Raw genomic sequence first — 6970 nt, forward strand, 5'->3', positions numbered from 1 at the left:
GATGACAGTGTTGGCTCACTATGTGAAGATATAGTTAATCATGGCTGAAGAGTTCTGGTGGCAGTAAATAGATGCAGCTGGTCAAGTTGCAGCCACAACCAGGAAGTAGAGAACAATGGATGCTTATGGTCAATGATAGTTCTCCTTTTTCAACAGTCCAGAATTTAAGCTCAAGGAATACTACCATTAGGGTGGATCTTCCCACTTCAATTAACCTAATAAATATACTCCCTGATGGACACACATGGCATCTGTGATAGTTTGAATATAACTGGCTCCCATAATCTCATAGGAAAAGACACTATTAGAAGGTGTAGCTTTATTGGAATGGGTAAGGCCTTGTTGGAGGAAATATGTCACTGTGGAGATGGGTTTTAAAGTTTCCTTGCTCAGGATACTGCCCAGTGTCTCAACTGACTTCCTGTTGCCCGTAAGATGTAGAACTCTCAGCTACTCCCCTAGCACCATGTCTGCCTGCACATTTGCCATGCTGAAAACAGACTGAACCTCTGAAACTTTAAGTAAGCCACCCCAATGAAATGTTTTCATTGATAAGAGTTATTGTACTCATGGGGGTCTCTTCACAGCAATAAAAACCCTAGGACAGCATGGCCCCATATGCCTTCAATTCCAGCATTCAAGAGGCAGAGGCAGGTAGATTTCTATAAATTCAATGGTCAGGCTACAAGTAAGACCTTGTCTCTTTTTTTTATTATTTATTTATTCTGTATACAGTGTTCTCTCTGCATGTGTGCCTGTAGGCCAGAAGAGGGCAACATATCTCATTACAGATGGTTGTGAGCCACCATGTGGTTGCTGGGAATTGAACTCATGACCTCTGGAAGAGCAGTCAGTGCTCTCAACCGCTGAGCCATCTCTCCAGCCCAAGACCTTGTCTTGAGGAAAAAAAAGATATTCTTAAATAAGCATGACCATAAGTGAATATAATATAAATAATTACTAATGTTAACAATTACATACTGGTATGCCTACTAGACTCCTGATTCCCAATCATGTCAATTGACAGTTAACATATGCTATCACATTGGCCTATCTAAGGCACAGGGTACAATTACAAATAGGACCAAGAGTTGCTCATATTGATAGGAAAGAAAAATGAAGACGAGTCTTTTAAAAAGAAACAAACTTCTCTGGTGCCTTCTTGACTCACATTATATCACTAAAGAATAGACTTCCTCTGAGCTGAATTGAGCTCTTTAGCTGTTTGCTTTACTTTTAATCTCTGCAACTGTGCACAAGAGAGCCTGTCAGAGGCTGTGTTTACCAATGGCATATTTTATTCAGTGGTAACAGTGGTAGAAGAACATCGGAAAAAATATATATATATATTCCTAGAGATAGCAATGCTGTTGACCTGTGTGGTTAAAAAAAAAAAAAGAGTCAACTAGAAGAGCTGCCCTATGCACTATATTGCCATAGCCATTTCTTAAGGGTTCATTCTTGACAACTGCTTCATTAGTTAAGCTATTGTGACATTTGTGATTCTTTTGACATTAAAATGGACCTAACCTTAATTATAAGAACTAAACCTGCTGGTTGTGGTGATACACACACAAAAAAAAATTCCAACGTTCAAGTAGTAGAGTCAGAAGCAGGCAGATCTCTATGAATTAGAGGCCTGTCTGGTCTACATGATGAGTTCCAGATCAGCTAAAGGCTTCAAGGTGGACTCTCTCTCAAACAAAAACTAAACAAAACAGAAACATGAATAAGTCATAAAAATCACTACACTTTGCATTCATTCTTTGCCCCTTTTAAACTCAGATAGAGAGGGGCTGTTTCAGGAAATCTGAATAGTCCTTAGGCTGATAGAGAAGGGAAATTTGAAATACAGGAGTCTATGTCTGAAGTCTGAAATACTATTTTTGGGGTATAAAATATTGTTGACAGAGGTTTCTGTCCCACCCAGTCCCACAGTTGTTCAGTACCAAAGAAACACACAGAGGCCTATGTTAATTATAATCTGGTTGGTCTATGAGCTCAGGCTTTCTTATTAACTAACTCTTACATATAGCATTAACCCATAGTTGTTATCTGTGTTAGCCGTGCAGCTTGGAACGTTTCATCAACAAGGCATTCTTTTCTTGCTTCCTCTGTGACAACTGCAGGCTGAACTTTTCCTCTTCCCAGAATTCTTCTGTTCTAGTCACCCCCTTTATACTTCCTGCCTGGCTACTAGCCAATCAGCATTTTATTAAACCAGTATAAGTGACAAATCTTTACAGAGTACAAGACCATGGTCCCACAGCTAAATATAATCCTATAGGCTACAAAGAGACCAAAATCTTTCTAGAGACTCCAAAATTGGGTTTTATGAACCTGGCCAGGATTCCTCAGTTAACTGGAACTTAAAAAAAAAATAGATCTCTAGCAAACTATCCCATCATCTGCATTTAGTTCTCAGTGGGTCCTTACAGTTTTCTCCCTGAGAGCTGAATTCATGTTTTTAAAGTTCAGCTAACATGTTATCTTGAAAACGTAAATAAATACAATGAAGTTTTTTTTTACTGGTGCATAAAACAGAAGGGGTAGGGAAAACACTATGTTTTACAGTGTTTGAGATGGTATTTGATTATAGCCTGGGGCAATCAACGTGTCTTTAAATAGAAATTCTTGAGACTCCTCATGCAGCAAATTCAATCATTTGTTCACCTACTCATCACATTTCTGTTCTACATTTGCCATGCACTGGGCTCATCTCAAGAAACTAAATAGACTCTTCAAATAATGGCCTACAATGTAAAAACCTATTCCACATTGGAAGGGAAATGGAAAGCAAATACAACTCATGAACTGGTGATTTCCCAGGTTCCTATCATATCACAATTACTGTGTTACAAAGGTATAGATATTAATGGTGCATTAAAATAATAATAATAAAAAGCATGAGGTAGATAGTTTATTTTATTTACAGGAAATTTAACAGGCTTGTCTATTACAATTATTATTTGGAAGCTAACAGAAATCCTGACCAAACTACTTTAGGCAAAACATTAGTAATAGAGCATAAAAGGATTTACTAAGTGTTAGATACTATAGTAAACACCTGTAATTCAAGGATTTGGGAAGTCAAAGCCAGCCTGGTCTACTATGTGAGACTTTCTAAAGAAGGAAATGAAACAAATAAAAACAAGAATATATTGTCTAGATGAATTCCGAAATACCAAAATGTGTTGGGGGCTGTGGACCCCAGATCCTGAATTTCCTGTAAGCAACTTATTATGCTTGCAGCTGCTCTGAGCAAAACAACTTGCTTTCCTATGTTTACTGCTGCTCTGAGCACAAGACCCTCCGGAGTTCCTGATGGCAGGGGAGTGGTTTCTCATGAGTTTTTCTGGGGCATAGCTATCAGTTAAGGATCCCTATATAAACTCCCCTGGTATACAATAAAAGGGGCATTCTTGGGGAATTCAAGGATGACCCATTTCTCTGTTTCTGTGTCTATGTGTGTGTTTCAATCCCCAGCCCCTTGCCAAGCTCCCGAGAATGGTCCTCTAGTGCAGGCCATACTACAGGCACAGTATCTTAGTACACATAGCACAGTTGCTACAGGACTGTAGTCCACGGAATAGTCTAGTTTGATATAGAATACTGCCATTCTTTCTCTGATATCTCAGTCCATATCCACTCTTACCTTTCTTTATCCTCTCCAACTCCCATGCTTCTAGTATCTCCCCACTTGAACAATAAATACAGCAAAAATAAATAAATAAATAAATAAATAAACAAATAAATAAAAAATAAAGGGATCAGAGCACCCTACACCCAATCCTATTATTTCTACATGAATACCAGGAAGTATTCTTTCTTTATTCATATTTGTGACTTTGTGTGTTAATTTTAGCACTCAAATTTTCCCAAAGAACAGTTTTACTAATAATCTAAAGACACTGAAGCTAGAACCTGACTGTGTAATGGTACTGCTGTATCTCCAAATGAAGGGAATAGCTCATGTGAAACTCATCTGAAATGGAAATGCTGGAAAGAAAATCCTATACTCATCATGGCTGGAAGAGTTCAAGTAACAGATATTTAAAATGTGACTGATTATTGTCTTCTCCAGATCTGTGAAGAAGTTTGATGGGATTTTGATGGGGATTGCAAGATCTGGAGAAGACAATAATCAACTTTATATGGAAAAACAAAAAACCCAGGATAGCCAAAACAATCTTATACAATAAAGGATTATCTGGAGGCATTACCATCCCTGACTTCAAACACTATTACAGAGCTACAGTATTGAAAACAGCTTGGTATTGGCACAAAAACAGAGAAGTCGACCAATGGAATCGAATAGAAGACCCTGACTTTAACCCACAAACCTATGAACACCCAATTTTCGATAAAGGAGCTAAAAGTATACAATGGAAAAAAGAGAGCATCTTCAACAAATTGTGCTGGCAAAACTGGATGTCAATCTGTAGAAGAATGAAAATAGATCCATATCTATCACCATGCACAAAACTCAAGTCCAAATGGATTAAAGACCTCAATATCAGTCCGAACACACTGAACCTGATAGAAGAGAAAGTGGGAAGTACCCTAAAACAGATGGACACAGGAGATCGCTTCCTATGCAACACAGACATTAAGGGCATCATTGAATAAATGGGACCTCCTGAGGCTGAGAAGTTTCTGTAAAGCAAAGGACACTGTCACTAAGACAAAAAGGCAACCCACTGACTGGGAGAAGATCTTCACCAACCCCGCAACTGACAAAGGTCTGATCTCCAAAATATATAAAGAACTCAAGAAACTAGACCGCAAAAGGCTAATCAACCCAATTATAAAATGGGGCACTGAGCTGAACAGAGAATTCTCAACAGAAGAACTTCAAATGGCCAAAAGACAATTAAGGTCATGCTAAACTTCCTTAGCCATCAGGGAAATGCAAATCAAGACAACTTTAAGATACCATCTTACACCTGTCAGAATGGCTAAAATAAAAAACACCAATGATAGCCTTTGCTGGAGAGGTTGTGGAGAAAGGGGTACACTCACCCATTGCTGGTGGGAATGCAAACTTGTGCAACCACTCTGGAAAGCAGTGTTTCGGTTTCTCAGGAAATTCGGGATCAACCTACCCCTGGATCCAGCAATACCACTCTTGGGAATATACCCAAGAGAGGCCCTATCATACAACAAAAGTATATGCTCAACTATGTTCATGGCAGCATTGTTTGTAATAGCCAGAACCTGGAAACAACCTAGATGCCCTTCAACGGAAGAATGGATGAAGTATGGAATATATACATATTAGAGTATTACTCAGCAGTAAAAAACAAGGACTTCTTGAATTTTGCATACAAATGGGTGGAAATAGAAAACACTATCCTGAGTGAGGTAAGCCAGACCCAAAAAGAGGAACATGGGATGTACTCACTCATATTTGGTTTCTAGCCATAAATAAAGGACATTGAGCTTATAATTCATGTTCCTAGAGAAGCTAAATAAGAAGGTGATTCCGACAAACACATAGGCATCCTCATGAATATTAACCTTCATCAGGCGATGAAAGGAGACAGAGACAGAGACCCACATGGGAGCACCGGACAGAAATCTCAAGGTCCAAATCAGGAGCAGAAGGAGACGGAGCACGAGCAAGGAACTCAGGACCACGAGGGGTGCACCCACACACTGAGAGAATGGGGATGTTCCATCGGGAACTCACCAAGGCCAGCTGGCCAAGGTCTGAAAAAGCATGGGATAAATCCGGACTAGCTGAACATAGCGGACAATGAGGAATACTGAGAATTCAAGAACAATCGCAGTGGGTTTTTGATCCTACTGCACATACTGGCTTTGTGGGAGCCTAGGCAGTTTGGATGCTCACCTTATGAGACCTGGATAGAGGTGGGCAGTCCTTGGGCTTCCCACAGGTCAGGGAACCCTGATTGCACTTCGAGCAGATGTGGGAGGGGGACTTGATCGGGGGAGGGGGAGGGAAATGTTAAGCGGTTGCGGGGAGGAGGCAGAAATACTTAATAAATAAATAAATTTAAAAAAAAAATAAAAATAAGAGGGGGAAAAATAAAATGTGACTGATTTTGTTATTTGTCTCTTGGAGTCATACACAGTGAGTAACCCTTTTTGAGAAAGCTGGGGAGTTCCCATAGTGATAAAGAAGGTAAAATATCTTAGGCAGATATCATGATTATATTGTTGAAGGATGTCATATCATGGAAAATATTTAAATTTAAATTAAAATTTAAGAATGGTTGCATTCTTGAGAAGGGTAGTTTCTTAAGCAGTAGATAAAGAATCCTGCCTCAATATTATTTTAATTTTGCAAGATGAAAGATGTGTTAGCATGTTGAGATGAACTTTTTTAAACAAATACCCTACCTTGCTAAGTGTGCTCATTCTTGATGTTTTATTGTACTTTTGCATAAATGTGATAGTTACCTTTTAAACAGTATAATATTTCATTTTTAGGATTTATTTTATGTGCATGAGTGTTTTCTTGCATGCACATGACTACCTGGTACCTGTGAAGATCTGAAGAGCCTTGTCAGACTCTCTAGAACTGGAATTTGAGGTGGTTGTGAGCCACCATGTAAGTGCTGGAAATCAAATCTGGGTCTTCTGCAAGAGTATCAAATACTTTAACTGTAGAATCACCTCTTCATCCCTGTAGATTACGTTATTTTTGAAATCAAACAAAAATCAACTTTTACATTCAAATGTGGACGTGGGAGTTCAAATTCCCTTACAAGGAAATTCGTTATGTTATGTATGCCTTGAAATACTTTTTTTGAAATACTAAAAAAGAACTTGTGTCAGTTCCTCTTGAAGCTGATCCAGAGAGTATTTACTCCTGGATTTTTATCTGCACCCAAAGGACTGTTCTACTCAATGTGACTCTCCTCCACACCTGTCAGAGCTGCATGATGACAAGAGCAGACTTCCTGCCATGTATCAACGTTGGATCTAGTAGGCCCTAATATAG

This window comes from Microtus oregoni, unplaced genomic scaffold, assembly GCF_018167655.1.
Source record: "Microtus oregoni isolate MIOR12 unplaced genomic scaffold, Mior012 000002F_ref0000024, whole genome shotgun sequence".
In the NCBI taxonomy this organism is placed as follows: Eukaryota; Metazoa; Chordata; class Mammalia; order Rodentia; family Cricetidae; genus Microtus; species Microtus oregoni.